At 43.8% G+C, this 21,144-nt stretch overlaps 1 long non-coding RNA gene across 1 annotated transcript in view; it reads left to right on the top strand.

The window, feature by feature from the left end:
- The window catches only part of LOC127692899 (uncharacterized), a 29,492-nt gene extending 9,429 nt beyond the window's left edge, over positions 1-20,063 (top strand). The window contains exons 2-4 of the long non-coding RNA XR_007979534.1: positions 16,930-17,278; positions 17,368-18,697; positions 18,793-20,063. This is a non-coding gene — a long non-coding RNA (uncharacterized LOC127692899). The remainder of the gene's footprint in view (positions 1-16,929; positions 17,279-17,367; positions 18,698-18,792) is intronic.
- Positions 20,064-21,144: the final 1,081 nt, after the last annotated feature.

Raw genomic sequence — 21,144 nt, 5'->3', positions numbered from 1 at the left:
CTGCTTCTGGCTCAGAACTGACATTTTGTAACTACTAGACAGAAACCTTTTTTAGAATCTGCTAACTCAGCAGACTAGTAGCTTCCACCAACTTTAAAGCTATGAATATTATAAGTTACCATCTTTGGCCTATAGGAAAGCTTCCCTATTTTGTTGTAACTGTCTCATAAATATCCCCAGCAAGATATTTAAACTTGCCTTGATTTATCACTTTTTTGTTCTATAAAACTACGAAACTACTTCTGTCGTGGTAACCTAAATCCTGTGTTCTCCCAACCATGTTAACTCAAAATGGCTCAAAGATAAATTTTCTTTCATTCCTTGTAATGTGTCAAGACATAACAGAAACTGGGGCTGGGGCTGGAGAGATGGCTCAGCGGTTAAGAGCACTGACTGCTCTTCCAAAGGTCCTGAGTTAAATCACAGCAACCACATGGTACCTCACAAACATCCCTAATAAGATATAGCGCTCTCTTCTGGTGTGTCTAAAGACAGCTACAGTGTACCTAAATATATTAATAATAGAAGTCTTTGGGCCAGATCGAGCAGAGGTCTTGAGTTCAATTCCCAGCAATCACATGATGGCTCACAACCATCTTTACAGCTACAGTGTACTCATATACATAAAATAAATAAATAAATCTTGTAAAAAAAAAAAGTAACTGGGGCTAAAGAGGTGGCTCAGTTTGTAAAGTGCTTGCCTTGCAAACATGAGGACCTGAATTTTGTCCTTAGAACCTTCAAATATTAAAAAGTTAGGACACGTTTGTCATGTCAGTACTAGTGGAGCAGAGACAGGAGGACCCTAGTGGACAGCCCCTGTTTCAAAGGGGATTGAGAGGACATAAGAAATAAATCTGAAGCTGCTCGTGGTGAGGTATGTATTTAATCCAAGTGGTTGTGAGGCAGACACAGGCAAATCTCTGAGTTCAGGGCCAGCCTATAGCAAGTTCAGGGCAGTCAGGGGTATATACTGAGACCTATGTCTTAATTTGCTTCCTATTGCTGTGGTCCTGAGCAACCTGGGGACAGGAGGAGTTTATTTCATCTCACAGATTACAGTTTACCTCTGGGAGTACACAGGGCAGGAACTCAAGGTAGGAACATGGAGGCAGAAACTGAAGCAGAAATCATGAGAGAATACTTCTTATTGGCTTTTCTCCTTCTGGATTACTTAGTTTGTTTCCTTACACAAACCAGAACCACCTGCTTAGCAGGTAGTACCACCCTCAGTGGGCTGAGTCCTCCTACACCAATTATTAATCAAGATAATGCCCTAATGGCTTGCCTACAACCCTATATTATGCTGGCATTTATTTAAGTTGATGTTCCCTCCTCTCAGATAGCTATGCCAAGCTGACAGAAAACTAATCAACTCACCTTGTCAAATAAATAAATAAATAAAGAAAGAAAGAAAGAAAGAAAGAAAGCACTTGAGGTTGCCCTTTGACTTTCATGTGTACTTGCACACACACAACACACAAAAAACACACAGTACACATAATACATATACACAACACCAACACATAAAACAAATACAACACATAAAGTGCACACAACACACACAGCACACAAAACACACACAGCAAACACAATAAACATATACAACACACACATCATATTAAACATACACAACACACAAAGCACCCACAACACACATATGCATGCGTGTGCATATTCACACACAGGCACAACAAAACCATAAAGGACTTGATGTCCATCCCCCTACTGCATTTGCCTTTAGCATCCCTCTGTAGGGACAAGTAGAGATAGAAACCCAAAGGGGTGGCTGCTCTTCTCCTTCTTCTAAGTATCTATTTTGCTTCATGCTTCATTCTGAGCAATTTTACATCAGAGTCTAGACTTCAATAGGAAGATAATTTTGGCACTTGATTGCCTTTTGTAGTTTGGGTTGTGAAATTTCCTGTGACAGACAGAGCAATCTACCTTCTTCAATTTTATACAGATGTAAACTCAATTTCACTTAAAAACAATTTTTTTGAGAGCTCTTTCGTTTCTTCCATGGTAGGAAATTGTGTAGAAAAGTTTTTGAGTTAACAATAAAACTTTACTTTGACTTCGGAAGATACAGTTAAGGGCATAAGGCACAGAATTCTCATAAGCTTTGTCGACTGGACTTAGCTTGGGTGAGCCAAGAGGAGAGCCTCGGCTGAGGAACTGCCTAGGCCAGAATGGCCTGTGAACATGTCGTTGTTTTGGTTGCTATTTGATATAGGATGGTTCAGCCCACTTGGGTGGCTCTACTCCCCGGGCAGGTGGTGCAGAGCCCTATGGAAAGCCAGTGGGTATAAGTCACCATGCAAAACAGCTACCCAGGAATATTCTCTGGCTCCTGCTGTACTTCTTTGTCTGGGGTAAGACTTTATGGAGTAGAGAGCAGGCTGCCTTCATGTCTCTGTCTTAACTCCATTAATGAGGAACTGTGACCTGTAGTTACAAGCCAAAAAAAAAAAAAAAAAAAACAACCAAACCAAACAAAAACCCCAAATAAACAAACAAAAAACCCAACGAACCTTTTTTTATTTCATAACATAGTTTTGGACAAAGTGTTTTATCACAGCAACAGAAATAAAACTAGAATGCACAGTAACATAAAATAAGTAAAAAGGGAAGATGTAATATGTCTCAAAATGGGAAAAAAAAGGTTTAATTAGAATAAGTGTCATAGGAGGATGGATGGGACAAGGGGGTTGTAGAGGGGAAACCAGGAAGGGTGTTAACATTTGAAATGTAAATAAATAAAATAACCAATAAAAAAATAAGAGTAAGAGTTATGAGGTCAGAGCCTTCAGGTTGATGACCCGTGAGTACATGTTTCTCACATTCTACTTCAAAACTATAGTAGGAAATATAAATGATGAATTATATTGTATATTATTCCATGGACTTTTCTTTCAGTTTTTCATGGGCACTGTATGTACACACACACACACACACACACACACACAAACACACACACACACACATATACACACACACACCTGATGGGCTTGATTATCAAATATAAAGTTATTGTCAAGGATTACATTGTAAAAGTTTCAAAGATGCTCCATTGGCCATAATAGTGTACAAACTACATCTCTCTTATATCATTCAGTAAACATCAGCAGGCACACAAACAACACTTCAAAACTTTCTTAAGGAAATATGGCCACAACATTTATGGTGCATGAACAACACACGGGCATGACCACTGGCCTCCATGTTTGCACACATGTGCAAACACTAAAAAAAGATATTTTTAGTCCAACCAGAAAATAATCTTCATAATAATAATAAAAACAACAACATGCAAGTTGAGTGTTCATAATTCCAGATCTCAAAGCAGAAAGATCTGGGATCAAGGTTATTCTTGGCCTCATAGAGAATGCAGTATGGCCATGTGAGCTCCTATATCAAAAAGACAAACACAGCCCCAACTGGCAGATCTTTACAACCCAACCCCTATACTGCAGGGAACATTACAGAAGATTGTAAGAGCCATAAGACCAGGATGTCTGCTGGGAGATACATGACAGGGAAGCTGTCAACAATATGGCTGCCTAAAAACCTAAACACTGTCATCTCCAGTTGGCATGACAACATGGATAAGTGAAATCTTATAAGGCTCCACCCCTAGATGAAGAATTATAGGACATTAATGACTGCTGAGAAAAGAATGTGGCATCTCCAAGGACAAGCCCCTGATAATTTATGCAGTTCCAGATGGTCAGCTCTAGACACATAACACATATGAGAAACACTAAATGACTTCAGCAGACTGAATTATATATACATATACATGTACACACAAACACACACATACACACACATCAATAATTAAAGAAAAAGAGGTCATGATTTTGAGAGGAAGTTGGGAGAGAGAAGATTGTGGGGGAAAATGGGGCAGGGAAGTAGAAACAATGTAAATGCACTACTCAAAACAACACCACTAACTTTAAATCAAAACCCAAAGTAAACAGTGATAATGTTAGTGGTGGTTAATTGACCTAAATTCCTTGGGTGCACTGAGAAGGTCTAGCCTGGAGAGTTGACTTCATTGATAACACCAGTAGGCTGTTAGGTTCTGGAAGCTTCTGAGAAGGCCAACATATGTCTTTGAGTGGTATCTGTTACTTGGAGGCAGTAATCTTCCATCCCCAAAGTACTCCCTTAAAGTTTTATGTCATTTAGTAAAACATCATCAGACATAAAATAACATTTCAAAAGTCTCTTAAGGAAATTAAAATCACATTTCTAATACATGAACAACATACAACATTGACCTCTGGCCTCCACATGTGCATATACCAAAAATATTTGTAGCTCAGCCAGAAAACGATCTTCATCATAATAATATTAGCAATGGGGTGGAGGTGAATGTGTGTAACTCTCAAGGTAGAATGATCAGGAGTTCAAGGTTATCCTTGGTCTCATAGATAAATCAGAGCCGGTATGTGCTATGTGAGTTCTTATGTCAAAAGGCCATCTACAACCCCAACAGATAGATTTACAACTTAATCCCTATACTGAAGGCTCCTGTGCCATGTCAAATGAACACAGTCTCTACTTCCAGAGAGACTGCAGCCTTTGGTTGTTTTGAAGCAGAAGAACAATTCTGTTTCTTCAGATGCCTATCTGTGGGGTTGGAGATGTGGCTCAGTAGTTAAGAGTACTAAGTGTTCTTCCAGAGGTCCTGAGTTCAATTCCTAGCAACCATATGGTGGCTCACAATCATCTGTAATGGGATCTGATGCCCTCTTCTGGTGTGCATAAAGAGAGCTATAGTGGATTTACATATATAAAGTACATTTAAAAAATGTTAAATAAGAAAGAAGCAGAGGCCTATTTAATTTCCAAGTCATCTTCATGAGTCCTGATCTAACAGCATCTATTGATCAATTGTGATTGCCACAACCATGGATATTCAACATGTACTGTTATGTCTACTGGCCAACACAACTTTATACAGAGTCCACTATTATTCCTCATTACCTGAAGAAATTATATACATTTGCAGAGGTTTCCCAGATCATAGAACACCACCACCTGCCTGCCTGGCCACAGAGCTAAAGAATTTCACTGCAAGGCTTTGCAATATATCCAAGGACACATGCTTCTTGGAGAGCTTTGTACCATGTAAAACCAGCATCCCTTGGTGTTTAACTTTTTTGAAATATATAATTTAGGGCTGGAGAGATGACTCAGCGGTTAAGAGCACTGACTGCTCTTCTGAAGGTCCTGAGTTCAAATCTGTAATGAGATATGACACCCTCTTCTGGAGGGGCTGAAGACAGACAGCTACAGTGTGTTTACATGTAATAAATAAATCTTTAAAAAAGGAAATATATAATTTAGAGTTAGCGTGACTTACCCCACTATGGCCATGCTGGAAAGTGATGGATAGAGGGTATGGGAGGTGAGGGTGATGGTGGAGGTCATTGAGGCCTAGTCTGTACCTAGGGAGCCTAACCCCCTGCCTCCTATTGCCTCCATCCCCAATCTTAAATTCTGAGGTGACCCTCTATGCATTCAGCAGAGTTGTGGGGACTCTCCTCTGCCCTCTTGTCTCCTGGGTATGTTGTCTCCTAATCAGCCAAAATGAACAACAAGCCCAAACAGAAACCTTGTACTTGGGAGTCCCTGGTAACTGCAAAGATTTTCTCTGGGTCAGAGATCAGCAATTTCCTTTTCTCTCTCGATGAAAGAACAGGCTGCAAATATTTTCATCTATGTGAACCACATGGTCCCCAGAACAAGCATGTGGTCTTGCTGTGGAAGGCAGGAACTGATGTGGGTGTTTCTCTGACATAGCATGGCTGGATTGGGCCTGTGGGTTGTGGCTTCCCAATCCTTTCTTCAAAGTCAGCAACTGAGTCTTTGGTACCAGCAGCAACAGAACACCCATCACCTTGAATACATTTCCCCCTCTACAATGTGTTCACATGCTTTAAAGGCTATGAAAAGTTCTTGCCCATCTCATCCAAATTGTTAAACACCGTTGAGTGCATTATTGGGTTGGGATTTTATTTTATGGATATGTAAAGAAGTGAGTTTGCACAGTGCTAATGGCCAGGCCCCTCACCACATTGTGTGTTCCCTTTCTTTCATGCACAGCTAGGCAGGACAGACATCTATGGAAAACTTTATTTTGTGTAGATACGTAATTTCTTTCTTTCTTTCTTTCTTTCTTTCTTCTTCTTCTTCTTCTTTTTTTTTTTTTTTTTTTTTTTTTTTTTTTTTTTTTTTTTTTTTTGGTTTTTCGAGACAGGGTTTTTCTGTGTAGCTCTGGCTGTCCTGGAACTCACTTTGTAGACCAGGCCTCTGCCTCCCAAGTGCTGGGATTAAAGACTTGTGCCACCACTGCCTGGCCATAATTTCTAATAAAGCTATAAAACATCAACAACTGATTAGTCACAGTACTATTACCAGTTGTTCTTTCTTTGCTTTTGAAGATGAGGTTTCTCTGTGTAGCTTTGACTGTTCCAGGACATGCTCTGCACACCAGGCTGGCCTCAAACTAAGAGATCCACCAGCCTTTGCCTCCTGAGTGTTGGGATTAAAAGCAAGTGCCACTATGGCCCCACCCAGTTGTTTTTGTTTTTTTTTGTTTTTGTTTTTGTTTTGTTTTTTTGAGACAGGGTTTCTCAGTATAGCCCAGGCTGCCCAGGCTGTCCTGGAACTCACTCTGTAGACAAGGCTGGCCTCTAACTCAGAAATCAGCCTGCCTCTGCCTGCCAAGTCCTGGGATTAAAGGCGTGCACCACCACTGCCTAGCCCAATTATTCTTTTTAATGCTCTTTTTGGTGTGTGCATGAATATGGAGGTCAAAGGCCAGTCTCTCATGTTGTACCTCTCAACACAGTCTTCCTTATTTATTTATTTTTTTGAGAAAGGGACACACATGACCCAGAAATCACTGACTGGATGAGGCTGCTTTGGTGTGATTCCCCAGGGAGGGAGCTGCCTGTCTCCCTCTAGTGTGCTGGTCTCGGAAGCATACACATCTGGCTCATGGGTTCTGGTGATGTAACTAGGGTCTTTCTAGCCCTCAAGAACATTAAAAAATTTTTTTTCTGAATTGTGAGGTGAGAGTATGCATTGGTTTTATCCTTAGGACAAATGAAAATAATAAAGTCCCCTCCAGTATATTCCATACTAGGAAGAGAAAGAATTTTGAAGAGACTTGGGGTTCGGGAAGAAGTGCTGGAAGAAAAGCAGGCCCGGAATCTTCCCATACTCCATTTTCTGAGGGAAGGTTGGGTGTAAATACTGGGAACACTTAAAGATAGCATTGGGCTTCCTTTTTGGAATTCCTCAAGGGAAAACACAGGGACAGGGAGCAGAAGTGTCAGGCTGACAAGCAACCTTCCCACGTCCTGTGTTCAGAAGAGGAAAGATTGCTCTAAATATTTGAACGAAGGAAAATGAGATTTCAAATGAACTCCTGGCTGCATGTTTGTTTTAAAGAACTACTAACATACTCCCTTTTTCTTAGCTCAGAATGATTTCAGCCTAATGCACTAAAACCCCCAAATCTGTGCTTTCCAAAAGGTTGTGGGAAATAGAAGGGACAGAAGACCTCGACTTTTTCCTGCAGTTCACCCAATTCCTGTTCACTGCTTCTTCACAACTGATCTCTGTTCATGACAAAGACCAATAATAAACTAACTCAGAAATTCCTTCCTTTGGAGCACTGTCTACTCTTTGGGAACACTACCTACACCTTGGGAAGACTCTGTGCTATGGGAGCACTACCTACCTTTTGGGAGCACTACCTACCTTTTGGGAGTATTAACTACCTTTTGGGAGCATGGCCTATCTCTTCTGAGTACAGCCCAAACCATGGGAACATGATCTGTCCTTCAGGGTCACTTGTATTCTCGGGGAGCACTTTGTATCCTGGGAGCACTGCTTAACTATTGGACAACTGTCTAACCTTTGTGAGCTTTGCCTCTCACACAGCGGTCCTCATCCTTGGCTGCACATGAGCCACTCTGGGGTATCTACTGGCTACAGATCTCAGAGTTAGACGCTGTGCATGATAGTTATCTTTAAAATCATCCGGGTGGTGCAATTATGAAGCAGGGGTCAAGAATGGTCCAAAGGCAGAGGATCTACTAGTCCTAACAATTCCACATGCTATGACAGGAATGCTAGTCATAAAGCAGGAGGAAGAGCTCAGTTGTGCCTTTGGGAGGGATGTCCCCTGTAAGAGTCACACTAGAAGGGGTGCCCTTGCTGAATCCCAAAGAAAGATGGGTAATTGTTTACCAAGCTAGACAAAGGAGGGTGTGGTAGGGTCCATTCCACAAAAGGAGTGAGCCAAGATAAGGCAAGGTAGCGTGACGTGTCAGGGCGGACCCTGAAGCTGTGCTGGGAGGGATGGGCAGTTTGTCTCCTTGGGTGACAAAACTCCACAATAAGGTGACTCACGTATCAGAAATTCATTGTGTCACAGTTCTGGAGCCGGGGATTTCCGTCTTAAGGTGTCAGAAAAGTTGGTCCTCTTTTCCAGTGGTGTTTTTGTTAAGTTTTCAGCCCTCCATCCTGTGTGAAGCTTCAGAGAGCTTCTGTGTCTCAGTGGCCTGCTGGCATTTACCCACAATGACCCTTATCCACCTTACTTGCTGCCCTAGTTTGATTTCCGTTGTTTTGATAACTACCATAACCAAAAGCAATTTAGGGAGGAAAGGGTTTATTCCATCTTACTGTCCATCATCAGGGGAAGTCAGGGCATAAACTCAAGACAGGAGCTTGGAGGAGAAACCATGGAGAAATGCTGTTTACTGTTGCAGAATAATTAATATCTTACGTATTTTTCTGACTCAGCTAGTTCCCAAGGAATTGCGAGAGATCTAAGGATTGATTCAAAAAGCTTAAAAACACAATAACTGGGTAGGTACCTTTAAACTAATTTTCTAAGCTAGTCTGGCTACCTCCCCCCAAGTTATCTGTCAGTATTTGTCATTTGTCCTGACTGGGCTGAATCTGCTCCATCAGGCTATATTCTTGATAGGTTATTTCTCCATCACAGATGAAAAGAGCCAGTTCAAACCAGATTAGATTATATATTAAAGGCAGGTTTATTGGGAAGCTGCTCTCGGATGAGTTCACTGGCCCCAAGGACTTGCTTGGTGAGGTCCTTGATTTCCAAGGGAAATTACTATGGGGAGGGGGGAAGAGGAAGAGAAATAAAGGGCACCGGAGTGCAGAGAGGGAAGAGAGAGAAGAAAAAGGAGAGAGGGAGAGAGGAGAGACCAAAATGTCTGGATTATATAGGGAAAAGCCCCTAGGGGAAGGGCAGCCCAGCCCTTGGGCTGGAAAGTTCAGGCTAAGGGGCAGGGTGTGCCAGGTAGGGACTGAGGGATTCTGGGAGAACCTTGAGGCTAGGCCTGCTTTGATGTGTAAAATATGTACCTCAGTCCCTTGCCCAGGGTTCCAAAACCAAACTGTTTTTTCCAAGCATCCCCTTTTTCTCCCATTTCTTCTCCTCTCTTCCTATTTTTTTTCTCTTTCATGGTTCCACCTCTGACTCCAAGCTTGGGAACCCCAATCCCACCTACTTATCTTCTGTCCAGTTATTGGCTGGTTTTTTGTTTGCTTTGTTTTTGTTTTTTACTGTTAACCAATCAACTCTAAATTGGGGAGCAAGGTTTATACAACAAAGGCCAGTGTATGTGAGAATGCACTCCTCTGGACAGCAACCAGCTCTTGAGGTTCAGAATTTCAGATCTGTATATATAGCTCCAGACTAATGGCTTACTGGCTTACTCCCTGGTACATGCTCAGCTAGCCTTCACCTATAGCTTAGGCCCACCTTCCCACAATGGGCTGTGCCCTCCCACGTCAGTCATCAATCCAGATAGTTTTCACACGCATGGTGTCTTAATTGCTACTGTTCCACTGCTGTGAAGAGACACTATGACCAAATCGACTTTTATACAAGACACGATTTAATTGTAGGCCTGTTTACAATTTCAGACGTTAGCCCATTATCACTGTGGCCTCATGGATGCGTAGGCATGGTGCCGGAGCAGTAGCTGATAATTTCCCATCCTGATCCATAAACAGCAAAAGGGAACCTGGGCCTAGCCTGGGATTGTGAAACCCCAAAGCCCACCCGCAGTGACACACTTCCTCCAACAAAGACACACCTACTCCAACAAGGCCATACCTCCTAATCCTTCTAATCCATTCAAATAATACTACATCCTGGTGACTAATAGCTTTCAAATATATGGCCCAATGGGGATCATTCTTATCCAAACCACCACACATGGTTACCGACAAATCTGATCAAGGCAACTTTTCAGTTATGTCCCCCTCTTCTAAGGTGAGTCTAATATGTTGGCTAGTTTTATGTCAACTTGACACAAACTAGAGTTTTTGTCTTTTTTTTCTTTTTTTCTTTACTTTACTTTTCTTTTTTTTTTTAATAACAGACCTCAATTGAGAAAATGTCCCTACTGTCTTGGCCTGAGGGCAAGTCTATAGTACATTTTCTTAATTGATAATTAATGGGTTTGTAGTCTTGGTTTGCGTAAGAAATCAGGCTGAGCAAGGTTTGGAGAGCAAGCCAGTAAGCTGCCCTCCTCAACAGCTTTTGCTTTAGCTCCTGACTCCAGGTTCCTGCCCTGTTTGAGTTCCTACCTTGACTTCCTGCGATGTGGAACTATAACCCGGAAGTAAACATTTTCTTCCCAAAGTTGGGCTATTTTGGTCATTATATTTTACTACAGCTCTAAAAACTAACTAAGATATTCTATGTAGTGTCAAGTACACAATCAAACTAGCTCGAAAGGCTCCCCACGCCCAAAATAAATTCCTCTGGACTTTAGATGTCTCCATTTGTATTTTAAACATTACTATTCTCGGCAAATTCCCCTCCTTCCTGTCAGTGCACAGGGGCTAATTTTGGAGGCCATGATCCATAGTATTTTTGGCTGCTTCTCCCGCACCAGTGAAATGGTCATGGCACTGGCTTAAAGGCTACTGGGTAAAAATGTCAGAAGTCAGAGTGTGAGAGACAGCAAGTGTATTGTCTTTGGGAAATCAGTGGTCTGGGTTTTCATCAAGAGAACAGTTAGGTTGTAGCTAGAGATGGCTCAGTGGTTAAGAATGCTTGCTGCTCTTACAGAAGAGCCAGGCTCGGTTTCTCGTGCCCAGATCAGGTGGTTCATAACTTCTTATAACTCTAATTTCAGGGGACCTGACATCCTCATCTGACCCTCACATGTTCTTGCATGCATATGGTACACTTACATATATGCAGGTTCACATATATACAAATAAAATAAGATAAAATAAAATATACAAAGAGAACTGCTATATAATTTGCCTTTAAACATTTAAACATTCTCCAGGAGGTCTCCAGGAGAGGACAGCCTGAGCACTGGAGACAGTGGGGACCGTTTTGAGTACAGCATGTCTTTGTGAACACTTCGATAGGGTCCTGTAAAAAGCTAGTGTTCTTCGACTTCCTCCTTTCCAGGACTGGGCCTGGCTGAAAGCCCATGTTCCGCAGGTCAATAGGCCAGGGAAGCCCCTTGAGAACCCTGTGGGAGAGGGTTGGAGTCAAGTGCTTCAAGAGAGGATTCTGACTCAGCTCCTAACTCCCCCCTAGAAACAGGTGGAGTGATGACTAAGTTAAGAAAGGAGCTCTTAGAGTCAACCAGCCCTTCTGTTGGTCCCAAGAAGACAAAAGGTTTGTTTCCTCAGTAACAAGTACCTTGTTTGACCAGGTAGCCAAGGAGTGTTCACTCCCCACTTCACTGCTAGAAATGTAGAATCCAGTTTTTGCATAAAAATATGTTTTATAAAGGGAAGCACATCACTGAGAAATCAAATAATGTGTTCAGCACATCTTAGAGTGGGCCAGGGGGGTAACTCAACCTTCCTTGGAAGCATGAAGACCCGGGTTTGCGGCCCAGCATCACTTGAAAATGAGAGATGGTAGTGTGCACTTGTCATTCCAAGTCAGAGACAAGGGTCTCCTAAGGGCTCACTGGTCAGCCAGTCTAGTCTAATTGGTGAGCTCCAGGTCAGTGACAGACCCAGTCTCAAAGGAAGAGGACAGTGTTTCTGCAGATGACATCTGAGGTCTGAGGTTGTCCTCTGCTTCATAGGTGCATGTGCTTATACACACAGACACAGACACACGGACAAACAGAAACACACACATAGACACGTGCGCGCGCACACACACACACACATACACACACACACAAGAAAGGACACTGGCCCAGCCCCTACCACCTGGAGAGGATCCTGAGTACCCTCAACAGGTAGCATCATCACCTCTCCTGCTAGCTGAGGACCAGGGATCTGCAGTGGCAGAGCTGGCTCTACAGCTCTCATTCTTGTTCTCTGAAGCTTCCCCTGGCTCTAGCTGAGCCTCTGAGATCTCATTCCCACATCAGCACCAAGTGGCCCCAAGACTGGACCTCAAGCATTCTCAGCCAGTCCAAACCCAACATATTGGGATAATGGCAGAGATCCAAATATCCACTTAACAAAGATGGGGCAGACATCCATACCAAAAGATACTATGAAGATGATGATCTTGGAATTCTTGTTTGAGGATAAATTAGAACTTTGGGGTTCCATTTCAGCATGAGATGTTTCATGTGCAGACCCATATACTTGCTATCTTGCAGAAAATTCTGGGAATTCTAAACCTTACTTTTCAGTTTGTTGTCCCCCTGATGTTCCATGCTTCTTTGCAGTACAAGGCAAAGGAGAGTCTCAGGTGCCACTAAGAGACCCAGACCCAGGAACTGAGTCTTGTTTCAGGGTGTTTCAGGGTACACCTTGCTTGCAGAGGCCCCAAGGCTTTATGAAAATTCTGAAGTTTCTTCTCGAATCTCTGCTTTCCTTTCAGAGGGTAGACAGCTTCACTGCTCTACGACTTTCCAAAAAGAACCAAGCTTTGAAAGAGGCCACACCTAATGCACACCTATGGGCTACCCTCAGCTGCCTGTGAAGGGGAATTAGGAGTAACAGCGCTTCCGTTTCCGAGTCCTAAAATGATCAGGAAACTTGAGAACCCTCGTGGTCATCTCCGTGGCCTGGGGCAGGAGTGCAAATACATTTAGTCAGTCAGGCTAATTTTAGAGATTGCAAGATCTGGCAATTCTGCGACTCCCTCAGAAGGGCACCACAAGCCACCTTTGCAAGCTATTCTTTATGTCTTCGTCCAGTCTAGGTGTCCTTGCCTGGGAGCGGTAAATCCTTTGCCTACTCTTCAATAGTTCTGATCAGTCCTCAGATTCACTTTCGGAGTTGACTAGCTGACACATCCTAATCTTTTCTTCAAATCCCTGAAAACTTTTTTTAGACATCTAACAGATTGGTTTATTGCAGACTCCCAGGATTTTCTTGTTTCACGCCATTTCTCTGAAGGAGATGAGTTCTCTCACATAAGCTCGCCCACTGGGCTTTCAGGCACATGCTTGTAACCCCAGTATTTGTGAGACAAATGACAGGGATTAAGAATTGGAGGCCATTCCATCCTGGGTTACAGAGCAAGGTCCTGTCTTAAAAATAACCACCCCACCACAAACTAGGGGCTATGGAGATGAGTCAGTACTTAAGAGTTGCTATCCCAGCACCCTGCATACACCCTGCATAGCAAGCTGGGTGTCTCCTGTACTCGTAACCCCAGTTCACAGAGCAACAGGGAAAGGGAGTAGATGACAATAAAATAAAATAAATAAGAAGGAAGCACATGGCTGCCCCTAAGTAGGATAGAGCAGTTTATTGTAGATAAAGGGAGAACACACACACACACACACACACACACACACACACGCACACACACGCACATTCACAAACACACATACACACACACGCACATTCACAAACACACATATACACACGCACACATTCACAAACACACATACACACACACACACATTCACAAACACATACACACATACACACACATATTCACAAACACACATACACACATACACACACACATTCACAAACACACATACACACACACACACATGCACACATTCACGAACACACATACACACACACACGCACATTCACAAACACATACACACATACACACACACATTCACAAACACACATACACACACACATTCACAAACACACATACACACATACACACATTCACAAACAGACATACACACACACGCACACACACACGCACATTCACAAACACACATATACACACACGCACATTCACAAACACACACACACATTCACAAACACACATACACACATACACACACATTCACAAACACACATATACACACACAAGCACATTCACAAACACACATACACACACATTCACAAACACACACACACATTCACAAACACATACACACACATTCACAAACACACATACACACATACACACACATTCACAAACACACATACACACACACACGTACATTCACAAACACATTCACACACACACATTCACAAACACACATTCACACACACACACACACCTTCACAGACACACAGACACACACAGACACAGACACACACACACACACACACACACACACACACACACCTCTTTGGTTTGCATCTCAGGGAGCAATCATCCTGACTGCAGTGAGCTATGTCAGTAGCGCAGAGGAACCAGGCCAGGGCCAGTCACGGGAGAAGAAAGCCATCCCAACCACCTCCTTAGCCTTTAGGCAGTCAATGGGTTTAAAACACCACCAATCAATCACTGATTTCCATAATGACAGCCATAAGTCACACAGAAAATGAATCAGTAACAAAGGGTTTGGCCACGTGGATTGTTGAAAGAGCCGGGCTAGCAAGCTTCTAACTCTGGAACTCCGCCCTGGCAGACGAATTCAAGTCACTTTAGTTTTGGCTTGGAAGGAGGTCAATTAGAAATATTTTACTGATTACATTGTCATGGAAAGGTGAGCGAGAGCTGCACTCCTTAGCAGGCAGACCAGGGAGTGTGGAATGGCAGAGACAAGAGCCTCCCTCCCTGGGCAGTTAGGAATAGCTGAGGGCTAGGGAGGGGTAGCTCAGCCAGGAGCTTTTAATTTCCACAGAAATGGCACTCAGCTTGAAAATGTACAAGAAGCCCCGGGGTGAACCTAGTGCATTATGTACTTCAAGCCGTGTTCCTCCTATGGACCAAGGAAATGAGAACTCAAACTTCAGTTTAACAAAAAGTACTTCACAGGGGCTGGAGGATGGCAGGGGCCAAGCGCATGCAGAGGTCCCAAGTATCTGGTAACAGTTCACAACTTCCTGCAACTCCAGCTCTAGGTGCATGCACGCATGCATACGCACATGCTCAAGTGCCCATGTGCAGGCACACGCGCACGCAAACACACACACACACACACAAACACACACTTACACTTAAAATAGTAAAAAATAATCTTTAAAAAGAACCAAAGAGTTCCTGACCATTGCCGTAATGACATCTACAATAGCATCTTGACTTTCAGCATGGGCTTTGAAGGACTGGTTTTTGAAGGACAGAGAGAGGACACATTCAGAACCTCTAGGCCAAAATTGTGCAAGAGTTCAACCTCGGTGAATTCATCTTCCTCACTAAGAGCTCTTCAGTTTGCCTCTTAATCAAATAGTGAGCTTAGCGATGCCGCTTGATCTCATCTAAGCCCTGCACACTACTGTCATTGTGTCTAACAAGTTATTCATTCGCTATACTCTTCAGAAATGTTTACTGAGTGCCAACAGCATGCCAGGGACATTTTAGACCTGAAGTAAACAACCCAGGAAGGTTATCTTTCTGGGAACATATATAGTGCTTGGGTGAATTGATTTGTTTTATTTCAAAATGAAACCAAGGCCCAACAAGAATGGAAGCAAGAACTGAAAACTGCAGAGGCAGAAGGGTTTCATGGTAACTAACATGGGAGCACTTCCTAGACTGCATATATTTCTGTGCATTCTGAGACCCAGCCGGCCATCCCCCCTCCCCCCGGAATCATGTTTGTATTTCTCAACACCTCTCTCAATGGTTCTGACATGGCCTGTTTAGAGCCAGTCTCCAAATGCTTGTCCTAGGACCACTGACCCAGAAACTCTCTTCTCTATGTCTGTTAAAGTTCTGACAAGACCCAAAAGGCACTTTCAGTTCAATAGCTGGAAGAGACTTTTAGAAGGAACTTGTAAATGTGTGCTAGGGTCTCTGAAGAATGGCAAAGAACCCCAAGGTTAGTCATGCAACCCATAGCAACTGTTGGTATTTTAAACTCAGGAGGTCAGAGGGTGCTCCCCAGAGTCAAGAGACTAGAGAGAACACCCTGAAAGACCATTAGTTGAAAAATGTAGCCAAATCCAACTAGAATCTGGGAGGCCAAACAGCTATTGTCCATGACCATGTAGACCAGTCTTACAGGGGTAGCAAAGAGGATGGACAGAGTTGTAGGAGCACTCACATGAAGGGCATCTAAATGATGCATTCTTCAAATCTCATGCACAATTGTTTCCCAGAGTGCTTCATGGCTCCTTACTGTCTCTGTTGCCAGAGGCAACCCAGGCAACAATGCCGAGTTGTTTGCCTCTTCTTCCTCTTCCTCTTCTTCTTTTCATAACCACTAACATCTTTGAGTACTCTGTATATTATATGTGCTGTGGTGGATTTTCTTTGTCTCCATCTCTTTCTAACTGTGTGTGTGTGTGTGTGTGTGTGTGTGTGTGTGAGAGAGAGAGAGAGAGAGAGAGAGAGAGAGAGTTTTGATGTTTGATGTCTTGCTTTTCCACAGTCTGTACCTCATTTTAAAAAGCTATGTTCATCATCACTTGCATGTGTGTATGTGATGCATATGTGTGCTATGCATATGCATATGATAGGATGCTATAGCATATGTGTGGAGGTTGGAGCACAACTTTGTGGAGTTGGCTTTCTCTGCTCACATTTCTTTCCACGCCTCCCCTTTATTTATCCAGACGGGGATCGTCCGCTGAACTTGGAGCTCTCCGCTTCAGCTCGAATAGAGGCTAAGTAAGCACCGGGGACCCTGTGTCTCTGCCGTGCCAACACTGAGATTACAGGTACCCGTCACTCTATCTGGCTTTTACATGGATGCTGAGAATCTGCATCAGGTCCCCATGCTTGCGCTGACAAGGACTTTACCAGCCGAGCCATCTCCCCAGCACCTTAGCGAACACTGCAAAGCGATAAGTCAGAATCAGAGGCCATATATCTTACACGAGAGCCCATGTTATCAGCCTCTATGCGTTTTCCCAGGAAAACACCCATCCTAGTCCCTCTGCATAACTTCAGTGCGTGCTGTGGGTAGGCTTGTTTTCTTGTACATCACTTTGCCATCATTCATAAGGGTGTTTGTGCATATTAACTATTACATGTTTCCTCTTCATATCCAGGAAGCAGCTTGGGCCTTGTGGAGCAACTGTTTCTGCACCTGTGCTTTGAGGATTGAGAACTGGATTTGGCCTCTTCTCCCCTATGCCCTGCATGATGAAGAATGCAGCTCAGAACCATGGTGGCAGTTTGTTCTGGAATGAGGGTTTTCCCAGGACTTGGTTATTTTAACATTAAGCCTGGGACACATCGTGACATGGCTGGGATGGTTGGCAGTTGACATGTTTTTAAAGCAGTCTAAATTTTATAATGAGAAGGCCAGATAACTCTTGAACCACATTTAAAAAAAAATCAATAAAAATTAAAAACACGTTTGGAAAAGATACACAAAATGATGAATAACGAATTAAATATATCGTTCTCACACCTTCTGAGCCTGGGATCTGGCGAGGGCTCATCTCATGGCATCTTGAAGCATCATTTGTGACTCTTCCTTAGGACCATCTGAAAAGCAGAAGTCACGTGATATGACAGGGATTAGGAACTGGAAGGCGGTCTGTTCCAGACAAGTCAGCTTGGCAGCTAGAGATGTCCAGCGATGAAGGATACAGGCTGCTGGGACAAAGCCCAGAGCCCCACCTCCTTTAATCTAGTCCTAAGCATGTGGCACCTGTCTCAAACACGCATGGTGTTTATTTCACTGTGTTGTAACCGCTTGTTTATTGTTTGTGTCCCTTGCTAGACAGAAAGATCATGGAGGACAGCATGCAGGGGTCTGGAGATTTAGAGCTGTCCCTGGTCCCTGGTCCTAGCTCAGTGACTGTTGAAAGCATCTGGGCTACAAAGGAGGTGTGTTTTCTCAAGGTTTGTGTTTGGCCTTTCTCCATTCAGAACTAAAATGTGACTTTCGAAGCCATGTCTAAGGACATCAGGTATTCAAGTGGGCACGGGAGAGGCATAACTCCCCACACTATAGAAGGGTTTCCTGCTAAGCAATTTCCAACCTTCTCTGCCTCTGGGGTCTCTCTGGACTCTTCCTCTCCACTCTGATGCCTGCCTTGCTTTTGGATTATCTTGCTTTTGGATCGCAAATAGCTTAAATTCATCCTTATTATTTGACAGAATGCCGGACAAATTAAAAAACAAATTATTATTTTTTTTTTGGTGGTGGGGGGGAGTAATCTAATTCACGTAAGTGGCAAGGCTTGGCTTCTGTAGGAGACCATCCAAGAATCGGTGTCAATACAGATGCCATGAAAAGGACCACGGGACAAAACTCACTTTGTAATGCATTCCTGTTGTACCACGTGAAGGACTAGCGTGTTACGTGTGTCCACATGAATTTGTTCTATGGCTAGAAGGGACAAGATTAATGATCGTTTCCTGGCACAGGTAAGGCTGAGGTATAGCTCTACCGTATACCCAAAGTCTGGTTGGGAGGCAAGATCTCTGAAACCCTAAAACCGGTGTCCTTTGCTACCTTGCAGTCCTGAAGCCTTACAGCCTACAAATGCCTGTCTCCTGCGATGTCTGGCTTCTCCCATTTTTCTGATCCTAACCTCGCGCTAAGAGAGTAGTATGGACTTAGCTTCTGGAGGAAGTCTCCCAGTGCCCGGAAACAGTGACAGAGAGAAAAGAAGGAATGGCAAGCCAGATAAAGCATGGCTTGGGACTTCTTTATCATTGGGGGAGAAGATTCCCACTTACAAGTGGTATTAAAGCCTGTGGTTAGATTTCACCAGTGTAAATTATTCACGGAGAACTGCCAAGGTTTCCCTCCCTGCAGGGTGAACAGCTGCCATTCTGCGCTCCCCTGCCTTGCTAGACTGGTGGGTTTTTTTGAAGACCAGCGCCCTCTGGGGGTTGAAGTGAGAAAAACCAATCCAGGAAGAAAAGAGCAGCCCTTGCTGCTCTTACTTAGCGATGAAAGCTGAGGGGCTTCGGAGAGAAACACTTTCTAGTGCCACCCTGAGTGTGAAGTGTCATGGGACCATGGGGTTAGTGGCTTAACTGTCTTAGGCTAATGTGGCTTCGGCAGTAACGCTTCGCATCCCGTGGAAGAGCCAGGTTCTCTTTCTGTGTTTTCTGTAGGGAGGTACGAGGTATACCAAGACTCAAGACTAACCTGGGTGTGGCTGCGTGAACCTGAAACTTCTAATACTTGGGAGGCTGAGGCAGGTGGATCACTGATAGTTTGAGGCCAGCCTGGACCGCATACGAAATTCTGGAACAGTCTAAGTTTCAGAGTGAGGTGCTGCCTCAAAATGAAAGACTTAAGCCTTGTCAAAAAGACAGAGTGGGCGTGGTAGCAGTGTACACCTTTAATCCCAGCACTTGGGAGGCAGAGGCAGGAGGATCTCTTGTCACTTTGAGGCAAATCAGATTTCTATATCAGGTTCCAGGCCAGGCAGGACTACAAACTGAAACCCTGTCCTGAAGGATGGTGAAGGTGATGATGATGATGATGACGACGACGACGATGACATCGATGACGGTGGTGAGGAGGAGGAGAAGGAGGAAAAGGAGGAAGAGGAGGAGGAGACCGCATGACAGAATATGACAGAATGGCTATAAGACTCCTGCCAAGCATCTCCACAGGTGTTAGGGAGAAAGCAGCCTAGTGTTTGTAAAGCACTCACTCCATGCAGGAGTCAAACTTACCTCACTGATTTCCTGAAGATGAGTTCTGTCCCCTGCTTACTTTCAAACCCTTGCTTGAACTTACTGGTAAATTATTAAAGTGTTCCTCGGACTGTCATAGGACGGGTCACTTTGGGGAAGAACCAGCAGGAGGGAGATGGAGTGCTTGCACAGCTGTGGCAGAGGAAGCCTGAGAAATCTGCCCGTGGTTAGTGCTGAGGAGCAGAGGACTTATACCTCCGCATCTTCCAAACGCGTGCACGCGCGCGCGCGCTGCGCGCGCGCGCGCGCACACACACACACACACACACACACACACACACACACACACATGTGACTAGATCTCCGCCCTCTTCTGCAGCTGAGGTCTTGACCTGGAAACTGAAGCAGACCGCCAGCAGTGGGCAGACCACCCGGATTCTCTCCTCCCATACTATTTCCGAGCTTCTTGGTTCAACCTCCAGCTGACTGCGTGGGTGTGTGTTTGCTGCCTTCCTCTGGAGGCATGAATTCTCTGGGGTCCTGGGAACTGCAAGTTAGTGCTGTGGGGATAACAGAGCACTCCTTACCAGTCTTCAACTAGTGGCTCATATTTAAACCCACAACAGCTATGGATGGTAAGGACAACATCACATCCGGGGCATTAGTGAGGCCACACTTAAAGCCAAGTGTTATGTTAAGACTGTTAGTTAGCGTGCTCTTGAATTTCATAAAGGTAAAATAGGACGTCAAAAAGCCAAGGCTAATTGCAGGAAAGAATTCTCCAAAAATGCCACTGCCTCGAGCAATAGGATCTAACATTCATTGTATGAACTCTGTGTCAAGAATTTAAACTTCTCCTTTTCAGGAGACTTTTATCTCTTCTACTAGATTCTGAAGCCTCAGAAGTGGGTTTGTGTTTACTTCTGTCTCTCTGGATCTAAAATGGCTACCAGATTTATTTAGTGTATCTCACAATGACCATGGTCCAGAAATTCAGGGGTGACCTCTCTAGGTGGGAGCTTAGTCCTATACAATTGTTATCATGTCATGGTCATTGAAAGGTCTGACAGAGGAATGGCTTCCAGGACTGCTTCACGGAATGCTTAGTGACAGGAGCAATGTCACAGTGGGACTCTTCATGGAGCTGCTGAGGGTCCCTGTGGCCTGGCAACCTAAGCCCCTGATCTTTGGTTGATCAGGTGAATGATCTTAGGGAC

The sequence above is a fragment of the Apodemus sylvaticus genome, chromosome 9, assembly GCF_947179515.1.
Source record: "Apodemus sylvaticus chromosome 9, mApoSyl1.1, whole genome shotgun sequence".
Classification (NCBI taxonomy): Eukaryota; Metazoa; Chordata; class Mammalia; order Rodentia; family Muridae; genus Apodemus; species Apodemus sylvaticus.
This window is presented reverse-complemented; position numbering and strand designations above follow the sequence as displayed.